Here is a 19,613-nt window from a genome sequence, read left to right on the forward strand (position 1 = left end):
TAGTGATAAAAAAAATCATTTCTTATTCCTATTACTCAATTGAGATAGGGAAGTAGCAATTTAACTTTGGATGTTTAATTAAAACTTTAGGATGTTATTTGGTTATGAATTTCATGTGTTTGTATAATTGATTTTGTTATGATCTATGCTATATTTTGCTTTTATGTGATGTTAAACTTCATTGAGTATTTTTAGAAGTAAAAGTATCCTATTGATTGCTCTATCTATTATATTTATAAATAAGTATTTTTGGATATTGCATCATTTTCTATCCAACATTGTTACATGTGAGAAACATTTTAGTGTATTGAGATGTATATTGCCAATGTTATGCAAGATTACTTGTTTAATTAATTAAGTTAATAAAGGTTAATCTTTGTTGATTAAACATTACTAATCATTGCTTAACACATGAATGTGAAATTTTATGCATGATTATAGTAGAAGCTGCAAATTATCATCTAAATTCATTTAAGCCTTAATTTAATACTCCTTAAATGCTGAAGCATGACGTGACATTTCATTATACCAAATTTTACCTTTGCTATAATTTTTTCCTTTGGTGTTTCTAAGAATTTTTCTTCTCAAACAACTCCCTAGTGATCAAATATTTTTCTCTGTGGGTTTGCCACTCGAAACTCTTAAAGTTTATACTTTATTACTTAATTCACGGCATATATACTTACGTTGAATGTTGTAACAATTTCGTAGCATCAAGTTTTTGGTGCTGTTGTCGGGGAGCAATGGTTTTACATTAGAGTTGTATTTACTTGTTTATTTTCTTTTGTATGTACCTATTTCTTACCGTGGTTTAGAATGCTAGTGTATGTCACAAAGCAACGACGACAAACTACAACCTTTTGATCCGAAAATCGAACGAATATTCTACCGCTGTCGAAGAGAAGCTAATCAAAATCGAGCAAACATGAATATTGGAAATGGTAACAATGCTTTACCACCATTGCAACATGAAGATTATAATGAATTGTCGAATGGAGATGAAGTCAACCAGTGGTAATATTACAAAAACGACGATCACAATCGGCAGATCAGGGAGCACGTTGTACAAACATTAGACGACTTGAATCTTGGCATCGTCTGACCAACCATTCATGCTGTCTATTTTGAGTTGAAACCGTTGATGTTCCAGATGTTGTAGTCAATGGGGCAATATAGTGGTTCATTTGCTGAAGATCTGAGAGCATACCTTAGAGGATTCATAGAAGTATGTGACTCATTTGTGCAACAAGGATTACCTGAGGAAGCTTTGAAACTAAAATGGTTTCCTTATTCTCTACATGATAAAGCTAGAGTATGGCTTAACTCGCTGCAATCAGGTGCTATAGAATCATGGAATGAATTAGCACAAAAATTTCTATTGAGACTCAATCCGCCTAATTTGAATGCCAAGCTCAAAAATGATTTAACATCCTTTAAACAGTTGGAAGATGAGAACTTGTACGAAGCATGGGAACGTTTCAAGGATTTGTTACGTAAATGCCCGATGCATGTATTTCTGCATTGGACGCAAATGGAAATGTTTTATTATGGTTTGAATATGCAAACACATATGGTGCTTGATGCCTCTGCCAATGTAGCACTATTGGATAAAACCTATAATGAATCATATGATATTTGGAAAAGATATCTAACAATGATTATCAATACCCAAATACGAGGAACATGTTTGGAAGAGGAAATGTTGCAACAGTAGATTCTGACGCCTTGAATTCAATGGCTTCACAAATAACAACATTGACATATATGATGAATAAGTTATAAAAACTAGGTGGTAGGTATGAAGTAAAAATTGCATCTATTCTTTCATGTGTCTATTTTGGAGATAACCACATTAATAGGAATGCCCACAAAACCCCGAATTTGTCTACTATATGAGAAATTACAATATGAATGACAACACCGATATGTATGGCAATACGTACAATGCCAACTTCCGTAACCATCCAAATATATCTTGGAGAAGTCAAAATTTTGCAAATCCAAGTATGGTATTTCAAACAAATACACAACAACATTACAATCATCAGCAGACGATGGCCCAACATCAGGCCCAACACCAAACAACTAAGTCGCAACAATGTTAGAACTATCAAGGGAAACACTTTACCCAAGATTTGTCTTAAACATCTCTTGAGACATGGTTAAAGGAATTTATGTCAAGAATTGAGGCAACAAATCAAAGGAATTAAACTTTAATTCAAAGTCAATTTGCATTGCTAAGGGCTTTAGAAAATCAAGTAAAACAGTTGGCGAATTCTATGAGTAATCGACAGCAAGGAACACTGCCTAGTGATACCGATAAGCTTAAGCCACAAGGGAAAGCTCATTGTTATGAGCATTGTAAAACAATCACTACTAGAAGAGGTCTTCACATTAGGAAGCTTGTTGAGGAGCCTTAGAGGAAACATGATGAAAGACATGGACATCAAGATAAGGGCAAAGAAATGGAAGTGGTACTTAAGCGAACAATTATTGATGTTACAGTAAGAAAAACATTACAGTGTAGTAATTCTAGGCTATTTCCAACAACAACAACAACAACACTACCACATGTGGTAATATCAATGCCAAGACAATCGATTTCAAGGCCTCAATCGCTATTTCTCCAAAGATTGAAGAAGACTAAGGAGGACTATGGAAATACTTAGGCAATTGACAATTATCATTCTATTGATTGAAACATTGGAGCAAAACCCGAACTACATAAAGTTCATGCGAGAAGTTATTTTGAAAAAAATAAAGGCTTGGAGAATTCGAAACTGTTTCACTCACTGAAGGATATAATGATATGGCAACAAGTCGATTACCACCTAAACTCAATGATCAAGAGCGTTTCACTATCCCTTGTATTATTGTTGATAAATTTGTAGGAAAAACATTATGTGGTTTAGGTTTTAGCATTAATTTAATTCCATTTTCGAATTTTAGGAAATTTGAAAGTGGAGAAGCAAGACCAACAATGTGACTTTACAACTCGTTAATAGATCCACTGTACATCCTAGTGGCATTATTAAAAATATGTTAGTTTGATTGGACAAGTTCATTTTTCAAACAGATTTCACCATATTGGATTTTGAAGCTGACAAGGATGTTACAATCATACTTGGCTGACCATTCCCTGCTATTGGCCGAGCTTTAATAAATGTTGAAAAAGGGGAACTTACTATGCGTTTAAATGATGAACACATTACTTTCAATGTTTTGAATAATGTTTTATATGTGGATTACAATGTTGAATGCAATTCTATTGATGTTTTCATGTAGGAGCAATGTGATGAATGCCACAGCATGAATATTGTTACGGATAATGATGTGATAATGAAGGAGTTTATCGAGAAGGAAGGAGTCGAAAGGAATTACATACATCACTTTGAGTTATTGAAACTCTCCAACCGGCCTATTCAACCTCTTAAACCTTCAATAGAGGAACCATCAACACTTGATTTGAAGCCTTCACCTGAATATCTTACATACGTCTTTCTTGGAAGTGACAACACATTATCTGTTATTATTGCAGAAAAGCTCAAATCATCATAGGAGGATAAGATGATTGTTGTTATGAAATAGCATAAGAAACCAATTGCTTGAAGTATTGCCAATATTAAAGGCATTAGTACAGTGTTATGCATGCATAAAATACTACTGGAAGATCCTAACAACAATTTTGTTGAACAGAAATGATGACTCAATCCAGTCATGAATGAAGTAGTTAAGATAGAGATTATCAAATGGTTAGATGTTGAAGTTATATACCCGATTTTCAATAGCAATTAGGTAAGCCCGATGCAATGCGTTTCAAAGGAAGGCGATATTACTATCATCTCGAATGAGAAAAATGAACTTGTGCCAACACGTATAACAACCAGCTGGAGAATCTATATGGATCATAGAAAGCTTAACAAAGCTAAGAAAAAAAGAAAAGAAAAAGTCTTCCATGCTCAACAAAGCTCAACGACAACATTACTACCAATACCTCTATTGTAGTAGCACTATATTGGAATCTTCCAATTGAACTAATTTGTGATGCTAGTGACTATGCTATGGGTGCAATGTTGGGGAAAAGAAAAGAAAAAGTCTTCCATACTGTACATTATGTTAGCATAACACTAAATGACACTCAAGTCAACTATACCACGAACGAAAATGGTACTACTACTTTAGAAATTTGATATCGATGGGTACACTGATCATTCGGCTTTGAAGCATTCATTTTCCAAAAAAGACACTAATCCACGATTAATACGATTGGTATTGCTACTTTAGGAATTTGATATCGCAATTCTAAGATAAGAAAGAATCTAAAAAATCAGGTTGTTGATCATTTATCTCACTTGGAATAAAGTAGTCAAGATGGCAAAGTATTAGTGATTCCTGATACTTCTCTAGATGAGAGATTACTCACCATTGATGCATTACCTTGGTACATGGACTTTGTTAATTATTTAGTAAGTGGCTTGTTACCTCTTAACCTCAATTATTAAGGAAAAAAATTCTAAGAGATGTTAGATTCTATAATTGGGATGAATCGTACCTCTTTAAACAATGTAATGATCAGATTCTACGAAGATGTATTCTTGAATATGAGCAGCAAAACATTCTGCATCATTGTCATGATGCACCCTATGGTGGTCATCTTGGGGGGGTATGCGTACTGCAACAAAAGTCCATCAATGTGGTTACTATTGGCCTTCGCTGTACAAGGATGTCAATGATTTTATCAAATAATGTGATCAATGCCAACTAACTGATAACATTTCTCGCCGCAATGAAATGCTAATGCAGCCTATTTTAGAAATCTAATTGTTTAATGTTTGGGAGTTAGTTTTCATAGGACTATATCCATCATTGTATAGAAACATATTTATCCTAGTCGTTGTTGATTATGTTTCAAAATGGGTGGAAGAGGTAGTATTTCCCACAAACAATGCTAAAGTGATTTTATGGTTTATTCATTAAAATATTTTACTTTCTTTGGAACACCCTGAACATTCATCAATGATGAAGGTTCCCAGTTTGTTGGTACACAAGGGGCTAAGGCGTTGTAAAGATATGGTGTAAAGCATGGAATTGCTACAACATACCATCCACAAATAAACAATCAAGCTGAAGTTTCTAACCCTAATATAAAATAAATTCTTGAAAAGGTTGTAAATCTTTCAAGGAATGACTGATCATTGCGCCTTGATGAAGCATTATGGGCTTATAGGATAGCTTACAAGACCCCGTTAGGTATGTCTCCATATCACCTAGTATATGGAAAAGCTTGTCATTTACCTGCGGAGTTGGAGCATAAAGCCATGTGGGCTTTGAAAAACTAAACTTTGACTTGGATGCTACTAGCGAAAATCGAATATTAGACCTCAATGAATTAAAAGAGCTTGGAAATGATACTTATGAGAATACTAGAATTTACAAAGATAAGAGCAAGAAATGACATAACAAACATATTTTGACATGACAATTTCATGTTGGACAACATGTCTTGTTATTCAACTCTCATTTAAAGTTATTTCCTATGAAGCTTTGATCTAGATCGTCTGGTCGATTTGAAATTCTTGATTTTTTTTCTCATGGTGTTGTGCTATTAAAAAACTTGGTGGATGAAAGCACATTCAAAGTTAATGGGAAGCGTTTGAAGCCTTATTGTCAACAAAATACCCCCACACATCCTTCCATTACACTAAGGGATTCTTCTTCATTTTGATTTTAATTTTTTTTTGTTTTAAATAAGTTAGCTTTGACATTATATTAATTTACATTAAATTCGAATTTTAATTCTTTTTTTCAAGGATGCTTCAATATTACTTACAGTAGCGTTTTTTTTCTTGAGAAAATCGCCTCAGTGACCAAAAATGCCTTATAATATACGATTTTAACCAACTTTTTTTGGATTTGCCAAAATGACCAACAAAATCGCAACGCGAAATAAAAATCGCAACGCGATCCCCAGAATCGCAAATCAGTTTCCAAAATCGCAACGCGATTCTTGAAAATCGCAATGCGATAGTACAAATTCGCATTGCGATTTTCCAAAATCGCAACGCGAATATGAAAATCGCAACGCGAACACATAAATCGCAACGCGTATCCGTAAATCGCAACGTGTATCCGTAAATCGCAACGCGTATGGGTAAATCGCAATGCGTATCCGTATATCGCAACGCGTATCCGTAAATCGCAACGATAATACATAAAATCGCAACGCGTATCCGTAAATCGCAACGCGATATTTAAAGCGCCATTATAATCGCTACGCGTATTTTATTTTCAAATTACAAAAACGAATATTAAGACAAAATCCCGTAATCGCAACTCATAACCTAAAACCTAAAATCACAACTCAGTCCCATCTCCATCTCTCACTCTCTACGGCGAAGAAATCCGTCCCCATCTCTGAAGATTTCCGTCCCCATCTCCGGCGAAATCCCTCACAACCATTCACGGTCAGAAATCCCTCACAATATTCAGAAATGGAAAATCAACCTCCGAGGGTTAGTTTTTTTAATTATTTTTATTTTGAAATGTTTGCATTATTGTAGGTTTTTCATATTGAAACTGATGATAAGTTTACTGGTCATTTCAATAATAGATTAACCATTTCACTTAGATTTCATTTCGCGTTACGATTCTGTCGTTGCGATTTTCATTTCGCGTTGCTATTCTCTCGTTGCGATTTTCAAGTTAGTATTTGTCTTTGTCTTTGTTCTGTCTTTTGGTTGAAGTAATGCAATCCATTCAAGTTTCAATTTGCAGAAGAGTCGCAACGAGATAAATGAAAATCGCAACGAGAGAATGACTGTCGCAACGAGAGAAATGAAAATCGCAACGAGAGAATCGCAACGCGAAATGAAAATCGCAACGAGAGAATCGCAACGCGAAACCAAAATCGCATTGCGATTTTCATTTCGCGTTGCGATTCTCTCGTTGTGATTTTCATTTCGCGTTGCGATTCTCTCGTTGCGATTTTCATTTCTCTCGTTGCGACAGTCATTCTCTCGTTGCGATTTTCATTTCAACCAAAAGACAAAACAGTGTTGCAAATTTTAGTTTCAAGAATAAACTACTACTTTTTATGTTTATTGTTTTTGGTATATCTTCACAGTGTAGTTTTTGGTATATCTAACTTGGTATGTTTATTGTTTTTGTAGAAATTTTTTTCGGCTTCATTGACATTAAGGAATAAAGTTAGCCTAGCCACTACAATTGCTTCGAAGCTTTCACCTGCTCAAAGACAATTGTTTGAGGAAACCTGCTTCGGGCCATGGCTGAGAGTACAACATCCGGGTGGAGATGCTAATTTGACCCATTTGTGGCTTCAGACCATGACATCAAATCTACCCGACAATATACAACGTGGTGAGGAAGAGATATGGTTTCATTTTCCACCAGCGTATACTTGTTTTGGGCGGAAGGAGTTCTGCTTAATCACTGGTCTACGATTCGGACACGATGATGTAGGCCGGTACACTCGTCATATCGCCCGCCCATCATGGTTATCCCGGGTTTTTCCGGATGAGTCAATGGAGAAGCCGAACCTACACGTCGACGACCTGAAGAAATTGTTTAATAAGAAAGCTGGTTTCACTCGGATGGATGACGTCGATGTTGTCCGAGTATGCCTTCTACTACTTGTGTATGCCGGCTTTTTAGGCAGAGAGGCCAGACAACCTATTCCTCGGGAGCTAATAATATTGGTAGAGGACCTGAATGCATGGAATCTGTTTCCGTGGGGTTCGTATATATGGAAAGCTACCTGGACTAAGTTGTCTACTGCCTTTGATGACCGCAAAAGTTTGCGTGGCGATGGGTCGAAATACACTTTGTCAGGCTTTGTTTGGGCCTTTAAGGTAAGAATTTCTATATAATGTTTCTAAAATTATAATTAATTATTTAACAATTACTAATTTTGTTATTATATTGTTTGTAGATTTGGATATTCGAGGCTTTCCCCAGCATGCGTACATATGCAATAAAAACGTCAAATGATATTCCCAGGGCTATTTCCTGGAAGAGGAAAACTCTGTTGGATTGGGAAGACTTAATACCATATGCGACAATAAATAATGTAAGTTAACACAAATACTTTCATATAATATATAAACAAGTTATTAATAGTAGACGTTTAACTTTGTTTGAGTTTTTATATTTTAGGAGGCCAACATTCCATTACAAAGACTGACACCCACGGAGGAAGAGCTTGCCACTGATTGGTGGCAAGCTAGTCAGAGTTTTTTTGATGGCACGGATGATGAGCAGCATCCACTTCCTCCAATTCGAGAGCCATCACCTCACCTAGAGCCATCACCCGATCGACCCGACTATACACCTCTAGAACGAGAGCCATCACCTATCCCGTCACATCATCGAGCCTCTTCTCCACCATCACCTCATGATAGGCGACCGGCAAAGATGCCACGACTCCTATCTCCCTGTTCTCCACCTCCACCTCCACGGGATGAGTCAAGGGAGTTACGTGATGAGGTCAATGCCTTGCGTGAGGAGATCGGTACTCTACGCGATAACGATGGTGCATGGCGTGTGGAGGTGTCAACTTTACGTGGTGAGGTTGCCGCTCTACGTGAGATGATAGTATCGTTGCAGAATGAGGTTCATACTCTACGCAACGAGGTAAGTTTAAGATTTTCCATATTTAACTTAATGATAAATTTACTCGTAATTTCACTTAGATTAGCCATTTCACTTAGATTGCTTAGTAAATTTATTCGGTTGCTGCCAATTCTGCTAAACTGTGTATTCTTTAACACTGTGAAATAGTATTTGTCTTTGTTTTGTCTTTTGGTTGAAAGTAAATTTGTTCGGTTGCTGCCAATTCTGCTAAACTGTGTATTCTTTAACACTGTGAAATAGTATTTGTCTTTGTTTTGTCTTTTGGTTGAAAGTAAATTTGTTCGGTTGCTGCCAATTTGCTAAACTGTGTATTCTTTAACACTGTGAAATAGTATTTGTCTTTGTTTTGTCTTTTGGTTGAAAGTAAATTTGTTCGGTTGCTGCCAATTCTGCTAAACTGTGTATTCTTTAACACTGTGAAATAGTATTTGTCTTTGTTTTGTCTTTTGGTTGAAGTAATGCAATCCATTCAAGTTTCAATTTGCAGAAGAAGAAATAGTTTACTTTCGCAACACGAAACTTAAAATCGCAACGCGAAACCAAAATCGCAACGCGAAATGAAAATCGCAACGACAGAATCGCAACGCGAAACCAAAATCGCAACGACAAGATCGCAACGCGAAACCAAAATCGCATTGCGATTTTCATTTCGCGTTGCGATTCTTTCGTTGCGATTTTCATTTCGCATTGCGATTCTGTCGTTGCGATTTTCATTTCGCGTTGCGATTTTGGTTTCGCGTTGCGATTTTGGTTTCTCGTTGCGATTATCATTTCGCGTTGCGATTTTAAGTTTCGTGTTGCGAAAGTAAACTATTTCTTCTTCTGCAAATTGAAACTTGAATGGATTGCATTACTTCAACCAATAGACAAAACAAAGACAAATACTAACTTCAGGGTATTAGTTTGAAACATATTTTTCTTTGTTATCTGATGCATTTTGTGAACTATGATAGAATAATAACTTGGGTGAATACAATGCAAGTTTGAAACATATTTGTCTTTGTTTTCACTGTTTAAATATCATGTCTGTTTATTTACTGATTTTTGTATTTAATTATTTAGCGGCCCGATAGAGTGGATGCTTTACGTCGGGTTATGCTTGCACGACGGAGTTCACGCATCAGACAGCGTGCACGTGCTATTAAGTCTCCGTACACCCCAATAGTGCGAAGACACCGCAAGAAGAAGCCCGACTCGCCTGTCATCCCTCAAGAGTCCACTCCTATCGTTGAAGAGGCCCACCCTATCATTCCTCGAGAGTCCCCTCCCACCGTTCAAGAGGCCACTGTCATCATTGAAGAGGTCCCTCCCACCATTCAAGAGCCCGATTCACATGGCGTCATATGTAGGCTTCTTGAGAAACCCTCTGACGTACCGGACATGATGGATTCAAGTTGGCTCTCGTATGAGTTACCGGCCAGTACCATACCGGTATCTGAAGAGGAGAGGGAACAACTACCGGACACAATTCTGGATAACACCCTTTGGGCTAAGACCGCTGGTGATTTTTATCTACATGAGCGGAGCCAGGGGTGTTTCACTGACATATGCAAGCTCACCGATGATATCTATTTGTTGCTTGATCGGTCTTGGTGGGGCGTATTATTAGGGGTCGAAGACAATGGCTATTTCGATGGGGGGTAAGTCTTATATTTTTCTTATATTTCAATTTGATTAATTTTTTTTTTAAATTTATGTAAGTCACTAATATATGTCTTTTTTTGTAAAACAGCATATCGATGCGTGGGTGACACGTCTTCTAATAATAAGAAAACTTAAGAAAAATAAAAATATACGATATACAATTATGCCGACGTCTTTTAACGCCGTTCACTTGAAGAATGCACGAGATGAATCATTTGATTTGGGCAATGGACAAGCTAAACTTTATCCTGCATGGTGGGAGGTCGATAAGGTTAGTATTTATTTTAGATTGAGTTTAAAGGTTTTATGAAATAAGTGCGCAAATGAATGAATTATTAAGGGATGGAGCTCTCATTTGGCTAAATTCTTGGATGCGATCAATTATTGGACTCGTTCTGGAAACAAGAAGCCAAAGAAGCTCAATATTACAGTTATTAGAGACGAGACCGCGCCACAACAAACGAGCGGAGCCAGAGGAGATTGTGGTCCTCTCGTATGCTTGGCGTTGGAGCGTTTGACGACGGGAAGCATCAAGTATCTACCTCCCACCGATAGAGATAGAGCTGCAGTAGGCTTGTGGTTTCGGCATTATATGGCTAAATCGATATATACGAGACGCTGCCTACCTGCATCCGCGTTATAAAAATGTCCATAAACAATTGGTAAGTTTATATACTTTTGGTTTGAAAATGTTTGGTTAAGTACCTAGAATTCAATAATTTGCTGTTTGTAGGTTTTAGATGTGTAGAAAGTGTTGTTTGAGCAAATGTTTGGTTTCTGCAGGTTAATCTCAGAAGTGAACTGCGTGAAAATGATGTATGGCTGCAAAGGTTGATTCAATAGTTTAATTGATTGTTTTTTGATTGTTTAATTGATTTGTAAAAGTTGATTCAATAGTAGATGATCGGAAATAAGAATTATTGCTTATTTTTTGATTGTTTAATTGATTTGTAAAAGATGATTTGTAAAAGTTGATTTGTGTAATTGATGCGAACATAATTCTTATTTGTGCTTGTTTAATTGATTGAAATGTAATGGTTGATTTTGTTGATTTCAATCTGCATTATGTTGAAGGCAAAAATGACTATCGCAATGCGAAATGAAAATCGCAATGCGAAATGAAAATCGCAACGAGAGAATCGCAATGCGAAATGAAAATCGCAATGCGGAAATGAAAATCGCAATGCGGAAATGAAAATCGCAACGAGAGAATCGCAATGCGATTTTAATTTCGCATTGCGATTCTCTCGTTGCGATTTTCATTTCGCATTGCGATTCTCTCGTTGCGATTTTCATTTCGCATTGCGATTTTCATTTCGCATTGCGATTCTCTCGTTGCAATTTTCATTTCCGCATTGCGATTTTCATGTTGGGATTTTCATTTCGCATTGCGATTCTCTCGTTGCGATTGTAATTTCCGTGTTGCGATAGTCAAATGCATGCCTAATAGTGATAACAACTGAATAACAAGAGTTGGTTAAGTCAAAATGGTTGGCCTGAGTCATTAATTCAACTGAAAATGTTAAAAGTTCACACATAAAATCCACATAATACAACGTTTGCATTTAAAAATCACCTAAGTTAACAGTCCCAAAAGGTGAAGCCAATTGTGATTGGGATTTTAAAGATGATTGCCTTTTGCTTGACACCATATGAGCTTTGGATTTTGATGAGGATCCATATTTTGGTAGAGGAAAAGATGATTTTGATGGCACTGGTGATCCACATGTCAACCTTGTATGACCACTTTCCTTGCACCGACTACATGTCGATCTCTTCTTCTCTTCACCCTTAGACGGTATACGATCGTGACTTTTTGGTCGGCCAGGTAGCCTTCTGTCCATGGCTGGTGGCAAAACTGTTTGTAAGTCATCTGGTATGTCCCACTCAGAAGGATGTGGAATAGGGTAGACAATCTCGGCATAAGTCTGTCGATAAACTTCTGTAGTGTAGCAATCCATAGCGTATGCGCTTGAATCATCTTGGTTTAAATGAAGAGCAACTTTTATAACATGGCCACACGGATAACCAGATGTTTGCCATTTCATACAACTACACGTCTTTGCATTTAGATCGACTAGCCCATTTAAGTTATTATCCAGTACTTGAAACAAAGTGTTTGAACATGGTTCAACTCTCCATGACGTTGACTTCACAACACGTTTCGTTATCTTTTTTTCAGTCCATGGTGTAACACGATGTTCCAATGTTACTGTAAATTTAAATAAACAATACTTAGTAAAATATATAAATATGATAAGTTACGAATTCAAAGAAATAATACCTGCATGGTTTCTTTTCTTGTAGTACCACTGTTGAATAGATGCTCGAAAAAACTCCATTAACATAGTAATGGGTAATTTCCGGGAATGACGACTTAGAGCGTTGATTGATTCTGCACTATTAGACGTCATGAAACCATATCTTGCTCCAAGTTGATGTACTCTTGACCATCTTTCAAACCTGACATCTTCTACTGTTTGAGCACACTGAGGCAAAACACGTCTTAAACAATTTATATGCTTATTGAAATCCACTTCCCGATAAGCTTTTACAGCCTTCCAGTATGTCCATTTGTGCTTTTTTATACCAGCAGACCTTGATTTTAGATTTCTATACAAATGAACACCACAAAGTCCATGAAAAGCATCTGGGAAACACCTTCTAACAGCGTTGTCAATTGAGTTTGCCCTATCGGATATGATTGTCAGATTGCTAATAGGACCTATGCAATCCCTAAGATGCCCCATAAACCATGTCCATGAATCAGAGGTTTCAGATTTGCCAACCCCGTAAGCTATTGGCAATATCCCATTGTTAGCATCCATGGCTACTGCTAATAAGTTTACTCCAAGGTATCGACCTTTCAAATGTGCTCCGTCAACTATAATAACTGGGCGCATGCAAGTAATAAACGAACGAATCTACAAAATAATATACACAAGAAATATAATCATTTAAATGTGAAATGCATGTAACTAACAAAAATGAGTCAACAAAATTATATTGATTTACTAACCGTAGCACCAATGGCGATAAACAGCAACTCAAAGCGTCCATCTCTATCTGTTTTGATATGAGTTACCGACCCAGGATTTTTCAGCTTTAAATTGTGACAATAAGCCGGCAGTTGGGCAAACGATGCTTCTGGCGACCCCCTCAACAATTCCAAGGCATAACATTTGGCTCTCCAAGCTTGAGAATATGATATACTAATCTTGAACCGAGCATTCATGTCAGTCATAATTTCATGTCCCCGATATACCCTGCCATTCAAAAACATTAACTCAGCCAGAAAACCACCCAACACCTTTTTGTTTGCCTGTCTATGGTGAGGAAAAACTTGGGTTCTTGAACATGTATGTTTATCAATAAAAGTCCTAACTTGAAACATTTTGCAATCTTTTATTCTCTTTGCAATCATACGCCACGTACAGTTTTTGTCAATCATACACCTTGTTTCGAAACGATCTTTGCTTGATTTGTTAACTTTTAGTTGATAGCCATCTTCCACACATTTCGTATACAAAGCTATCTTCAAGTCTTCCTTTGTATCAAAATAATCATCTTTCTTGATACGAATAACTTTTGTGTAACAATCAACTGCTTTCTTTATCAACTCTTCTTCCGGTATCTGAAGTAATTCTGGCATATTCCAGTTATACGCCCGTGGCATTTTCTTTTCTTCGGGGACTTTTTCTTCTTCTTTTTCTTCTTCAGGATTATATGAATTACAGAATGGATGTTCAACATGTTCATTCACAGTCGTAACTTCCTCATCATTATCATCAACAATACATTCTTCGGCAACGGCTGTTTCATCATCAAAATTCGGGTATTGACCAATATCAAAATCATTACACGCAGGGTCTGTTTCTTCTTCTGAAACATCATCAAAATCCGTGTATTGACCAATATCAAAGTCCGGATATTGACCAAGACCAAATTTCGAATACTGACTAGTACTCACAATTTTTTCTGTTGGCTCATCATCGTCTAACTGGTCAATACGAAAACCGGAATTTGGTGCTGAAAGTTGATTGGGATTTGGATTAGAGAAAGGTTGTGGGTTTTGAGAAAAACTTAGTTGATTACTACCCGCTACTGACCCAACAATACTACTTCTAGGTTCAACAACATACAATGTAACATCATCTTGTGAAACACTAATGTAAGCAATGAATCGTTCAACATCTTCATTGTCGGTTAACAAATAAACTTTACCATTTCTCTGATAAGATAGCCTAAATCCACTTAGGGGCTCTAAATTCAATTTATTTGAAACACGTAGCATTAGAGTTTCATAAGTTAACTTTTGTAAAGACAATTTTAGTTGAAGATTCATGGGTAAAGGCATATATTGTAAAACACCATGAACATTATCCCATGACCCTCCAAAACACAAATCTATCCAAACATGATCAACATTAGATGATTTCATGGTTGTAAATTAATTTACTAAACAGACGAGCTGCGAAACTAAAACCTGTTGCCGGATTGGGAAGGATGTCGTTGGATATAGGAACGGATGTCGCCGGAGAGAGTGATAGATGGAGATGGAATGAGTTGCGATTTAGGGATTTAGTTTATGATTTCAGTGTTATATACCCAAAATTTCAGTGTTGTGATTTACAGATTCTCGTTGCGATTTACGGATTATCGTTGCGATTTACAGATTCTCGTTGCGATTTACGGATTATCGTTGCGATTTACGGATACGCGTTGCGATATACGGATACGCGTTGCGATTTACGGATACACGTTGCGATTTACGGATACGCGTTGCGATTTATGTGTTCGCGTTGCGATTTTCATATTCGCGTTGCGATTTTGGAAAATCGCAATGCGAATTTGTACTATCGCATTGCGATTTTTAAGAATCGCGTTGCGATTTTGGAAACTGATTTACGATTCTGGGGATCGCGTTGCGATTTTTATTTCGCGTTGCGATTTTGTTGGTCATTTTGGCAAATCCAAAAAAAATTGATTAAAATCGTATATTATAAGGCATTTTTGATACTGAGGCGATTTTCTCTTTTTTCTTTCCTCAGTAATGACTTTCTTTCACTAATATCTTGTTTGACTGATGTTGAGTGCCTGGCTAGCAACAATTACTAATTGGCAGCAATTTTCTAAGGTAAAGGGAAAATTGTGAGTTGTTATCTATGATCTACCCCATCATCACCAGCCATCCACTCGCACCTATCACAACTGTTCATTTGAATTCCGTCCCTCCACCTTATCTCTTTGTAACTGGCCGTTTGAATTAAAAGTTAAAGTTTTATCTTTTAACCCTTTTCACACGCCACCATTAATAACCCCAACAAACTTAAAATGCTCACTTTATTTTCTCTTTCCTTTTTATTTTCTTTTCAATTGTTTTCCTCCCAAATCCAAAACGAATCCATTTTTCTCTTCCATTTTTTTCATTTTCTAGTCTATGATCATGGATCTCAAGAAGAAAGTTGCGGGGAATGTGACACGATGAACGTCGATCCCACCACCACGAATACCATAAGCCCTACCGTTGGTTGTTTCAAGCTCAGGCCCCATGCGATTTATGGAAGCAGAACAGTAGCACAAGTATGAAGAAAAAAATTTCTAAACACGAGTTTTTCTATGAGCAAGTCTTGGACCTCTCCTCAATGGAAAACCCACATACCTATGCCTATATCACTAACACCATCACAAAACTAAAGTGGGAAACCTTCTGTGCCACCATGGCGACATTGTTCAGCAACTTGTGTGGGAATTCTACAACAATCTTACTGCTGTGCAAAAACCCTTAGGCCCTATTTGATTCATGGAATATTTCATTCCTGGGAGTAATCTTTTTTTTCGGGTTAAAGATACACACTTTTGTATGATCATATTTCCAAATGAGGGTAAAAACTGATTGCCAACAGTGGTATCTTTTTTCTGTTTTACTGAGAATGTTAATCCCATCTACTTTAGGTATTTGTTTATTCCCGTCCTCGTTCTCTGAAATACCCTTCTCTCCGCTTGCGAAAAAAAATCTTCTTCTTTTACGATTTGACGAGAGTTGTTGCGAGGAGTTGTCCATTACTGCTTTGATTCCCATTTTTATTTCCTAGTCTGGATTTCTTTGGTTCCCATTTTCATTTCCCTCGGTGGCTTCGTTTCTCATTTCATTTTTCACAGAGAACTTCAAGTAATGTTCTTTGCACTAGGCCTAGTAATATCTCAGTTCATCAACGAACTCATCAAAAAATCCGTTCAACAAGCTCGGCCCAAAACATATGCTCTTTTAGAAATGTGTGATTCTCACAGTTGGCCTTCGAGCCACTCCCAATACATGTTCTTTTTCACCGTTTACTTCACTCTCTTGACTTGCAAAGGAATTGGTGGGATTTGCAAAGCCATGGCGACCAAGAGCAGCTGATTCAATAGCAACACATTGGGTATGGAATAATTTTGTCATTCTTTTCAGTTTTATGTTCAAGCTCTTTATCTATATGTAAAATTTTCTTTGAATCTTTTAGGCATTCAATTATAATACGGATCAAACATTTTTTTCTCTTTTTTACTAATAGATTATAGATGTTGGGGTTTGAATAAATCCTGTAAATGGTTAAGGTTATCATGATTATGAAATAGAATAAATCCTGTAAATGGTTTCAGTCGGTTCGATAAATCGATTAGTACCACATAGGAAAGGTGGAAGCTTTTTCTGTAGTTTGAGTTAATAGTAAAACACTGTAATTGGGAAAATGGACTTTGGTTCTGAATAGAGTTGATACTTCCATTGCATGAATCATGACCCTATGACACCTCTCTCCAATTAAGTAGGATGCAGTTTTTGTTATAACACCTTTGGAAGCTTTATGACATCAATCCTTGTTGTTTTTGCGGAAGATCAGGTTAGAACAATCCAAGGATTTTGAGTACAATAAAAATATTTTATTATGTTTTGGTGTTCCAATGTTGAATTAGAATATCTTGTTGTTTTTGATGCCTCTGTTATTTCCTTTTCTGGTTGAATGTTCATTCTGGTGCTCAGTGCACTTATTGTTCTTTTTTGAGTGATGATTCAGTGAGTGATTGCTTTTTCTTATCTGTGAGTGATGATTCAGTTTGATTCCATTTTCTTATCATCACGATAATATAGCACTTGAATTGTTATGGAGAGGATTGCTTTTTTGATATTTTATTATCCTGTGCGGCAGTCTATTCCAAGAATTTAATCCTGTGCGCATGATCTTTATCTGTCACTCTTAATAATATTTGTAAATTTGTGGACATTCGAATTTTTTTCTTACTGTGGGGATTAAGTTTTTAAGTTTTAACTTCACATTGGAGCCGTTTTCTGTCAATCAAACAGGTACTACATCCCATTGCTGATTCAATAAACATAAATAACCAAGTGTGGGAAATGTACTTGAGAAATCTTATTCCGAGACTAGTGAAGAAAGGAGATGATGGCAACTGTGGATCTACTGCCGTTTGTGACACCATGTGTTTGCAGGTAAATATTTTACTAGTCTGTAGGTTAGAAACTAGTCAGCATATTTAATATGTTTTTTTCCCCATTGAAGAGGTCCCGTGCGTTTCCAATTTAGTTATATGCCTTCAACTAAAATGGTGATTTATCGGTAGTAGTAAACCTCGTCAATTCTTATTTCCTCTATCCCTTTTTAAGTACTTTTAGTTTAGATTTAGTACTACAAGATGTCTATTGATGTTGTTTTCCAAACTTTAGCTAGCAAAATCTAAATCAGAACTTGAGTAAATTTTGAAAGAGGTAGTCCATTGTTTTGGTATTCGAATGGGGTTGAGCCGTTCTAAATGCTGTTAAATTGTGGTTACCAGGTACTTGGTAATGTTGTTTCTTTCCTTCTTCGGTTTGCTTGAATTTGACAGTTACTCAGTATGCCAATTCACTTGCTCAAACAGTCTTATTGGTCCATTATAGGCTATATAAGGCATTGATTCATGGGAGTTGGATGGTAACATAATCTTTAAGTAAGATTATGTCCCTTACTGTAGGAAGTTACACCATTTTTATTTTCTGAAGTGTGTACCAAATTTCGGGAAATCGATGATAACTTAGTGATGGTTCGTTTCATTTGATCCACGTATAGAACTGGATTTTGCAACAAGTATCTGCATTGTTTTTCTAATGTATGTCCATACTTTGTATTCTAACATATGCAATGTGAACCATGTATGTTACTATTTGGTGACCTTTATTGATCTCACTCAAAATCTCGAAAGAGTGAGCCTTGGTTGTACAAGGTTTTCATTGCAAATTTGCAAAACATCTGTTGTTCGTTTCGGGAACTCTCGGATTCTTAAACATATGTGTTACTGCAGGCACTTTCAAAGAGAATTCATTCAATTTTTATGTTATTTTCGCTTCATTTTCATTGACAAATAACTTGGTGCTTGTTTATCTAACTTGAAGGCTGAAGCCCTTGTTCGAAGCATGTTCGGCTGCAGAACGTATAACCGAAGTAGTAAAAGAGTCCCGAAGATTGATTTATACAATATGGAAGGGGAAGTTTTGGATAATATCGTAGGACAGGTTGAATTCAAACAAGTTGAGTCTGCATACCCTTCAAGGCCAAAGAGCATAATTTTCGAGAATTTTTGTCTTAAAATATAAAATTATAGACAATATGATTTTTAGTGTTATATTTTCTTACTTATTTGAATTATGTTTCTGTAATATAAATTAATGAGATAAATAATAATGATAAAGTGTGCAGAATTAAGTATAAATATAAAAGATAAATAAATAAATAAATTATTGTATATAAAATATATAATAAATATTATATCTTAGATAATAAAAATAATTTACATCTTTTTATTATTATGAATATCTATGAAGAATTTTCATAATGTAAATATTTTTACATAAATTATGTAAAATTTAAAATTAATTAAAATATCTTAAATTATAAACATTTTTATTTAATTTTTTTATTATTATGAATATCTTAGTTAAATGTTGATGTAAAATTTTAATATATTTTTACATAAATTATGTAAAATTTAATATTAATTAAAATTAAAATAATACATGATATATTTAAATACTCAAGTAATATATTATTAACAAATAAAATTTTTATATAAATAATTTTTATTTAAATATTTAGAATTTCACTTGTTAAAAAATATAGGACAATGACAATTTGGTAAAATATACATTTCAGTAATCTTTTATTCCTTCAACTAAACATTGTAATCTTACATTCCTGCCAAACCAACCAAACTTAGTAATGTAACATTCCCAGTAATCCTATTCTCTGATAATCTTTTATTCCCACTAGTAATCTTACATTCCGTGAACC

The 19,613-nt window shown here is 35.8% G+C and overlaps 1 long non-coding RNA gene and 1 other non-coding gene across 2 annotated transcripts; one reads left to right on the forward strand and one right to left on the reverse strand.

Moving 5' to 3' along the window:
- Positions 1–1,408: 1,408 nt before the first annotated feature.
- LOC120183169 lies at positions 1,409–1,515 on the reverse strand. Its single transcript, XR_005521920.1, has one exon. It is a non-coding gene; the product is annotated as a small nucleolar RNA R71 (small nucleolar RNA).
- Positions 1,516–15,678: 14,163 nt separating this feature from the next.
- On the forward strand, positions 15,679–18,898 carry LOC120182977. The gene is made up of 3 exons (XR_005521892.1): positions 15,679–16,715; positions 17,636–17,779; positions 18,719–18,898. It is a non-coding gene; the product is annotated as an uncharacterized LOC120182977 (long non-coding RNA).
- The last annotated feature ends 715 nt before the right edge of the window (positions 18,899–19,613 follow it).

This window comes from Hibiscus syriacus, unplaced genomic scaffold (assembly GCF_006381635.1).
Source record: "Hibiscus syriacus cultivar Baekdansim isolate YM2019G1 unplaced genomic scaffold, ASM638163v2 tig00112738_pilon, whole genome shotgun sequence".
Lineage (NCBI taxonomy): Eukaryota > Viridiplantae > Streptophyta > Magnoliopsida > Malvales > Malvaceae > Hibiscus > Hibiscus syriacus.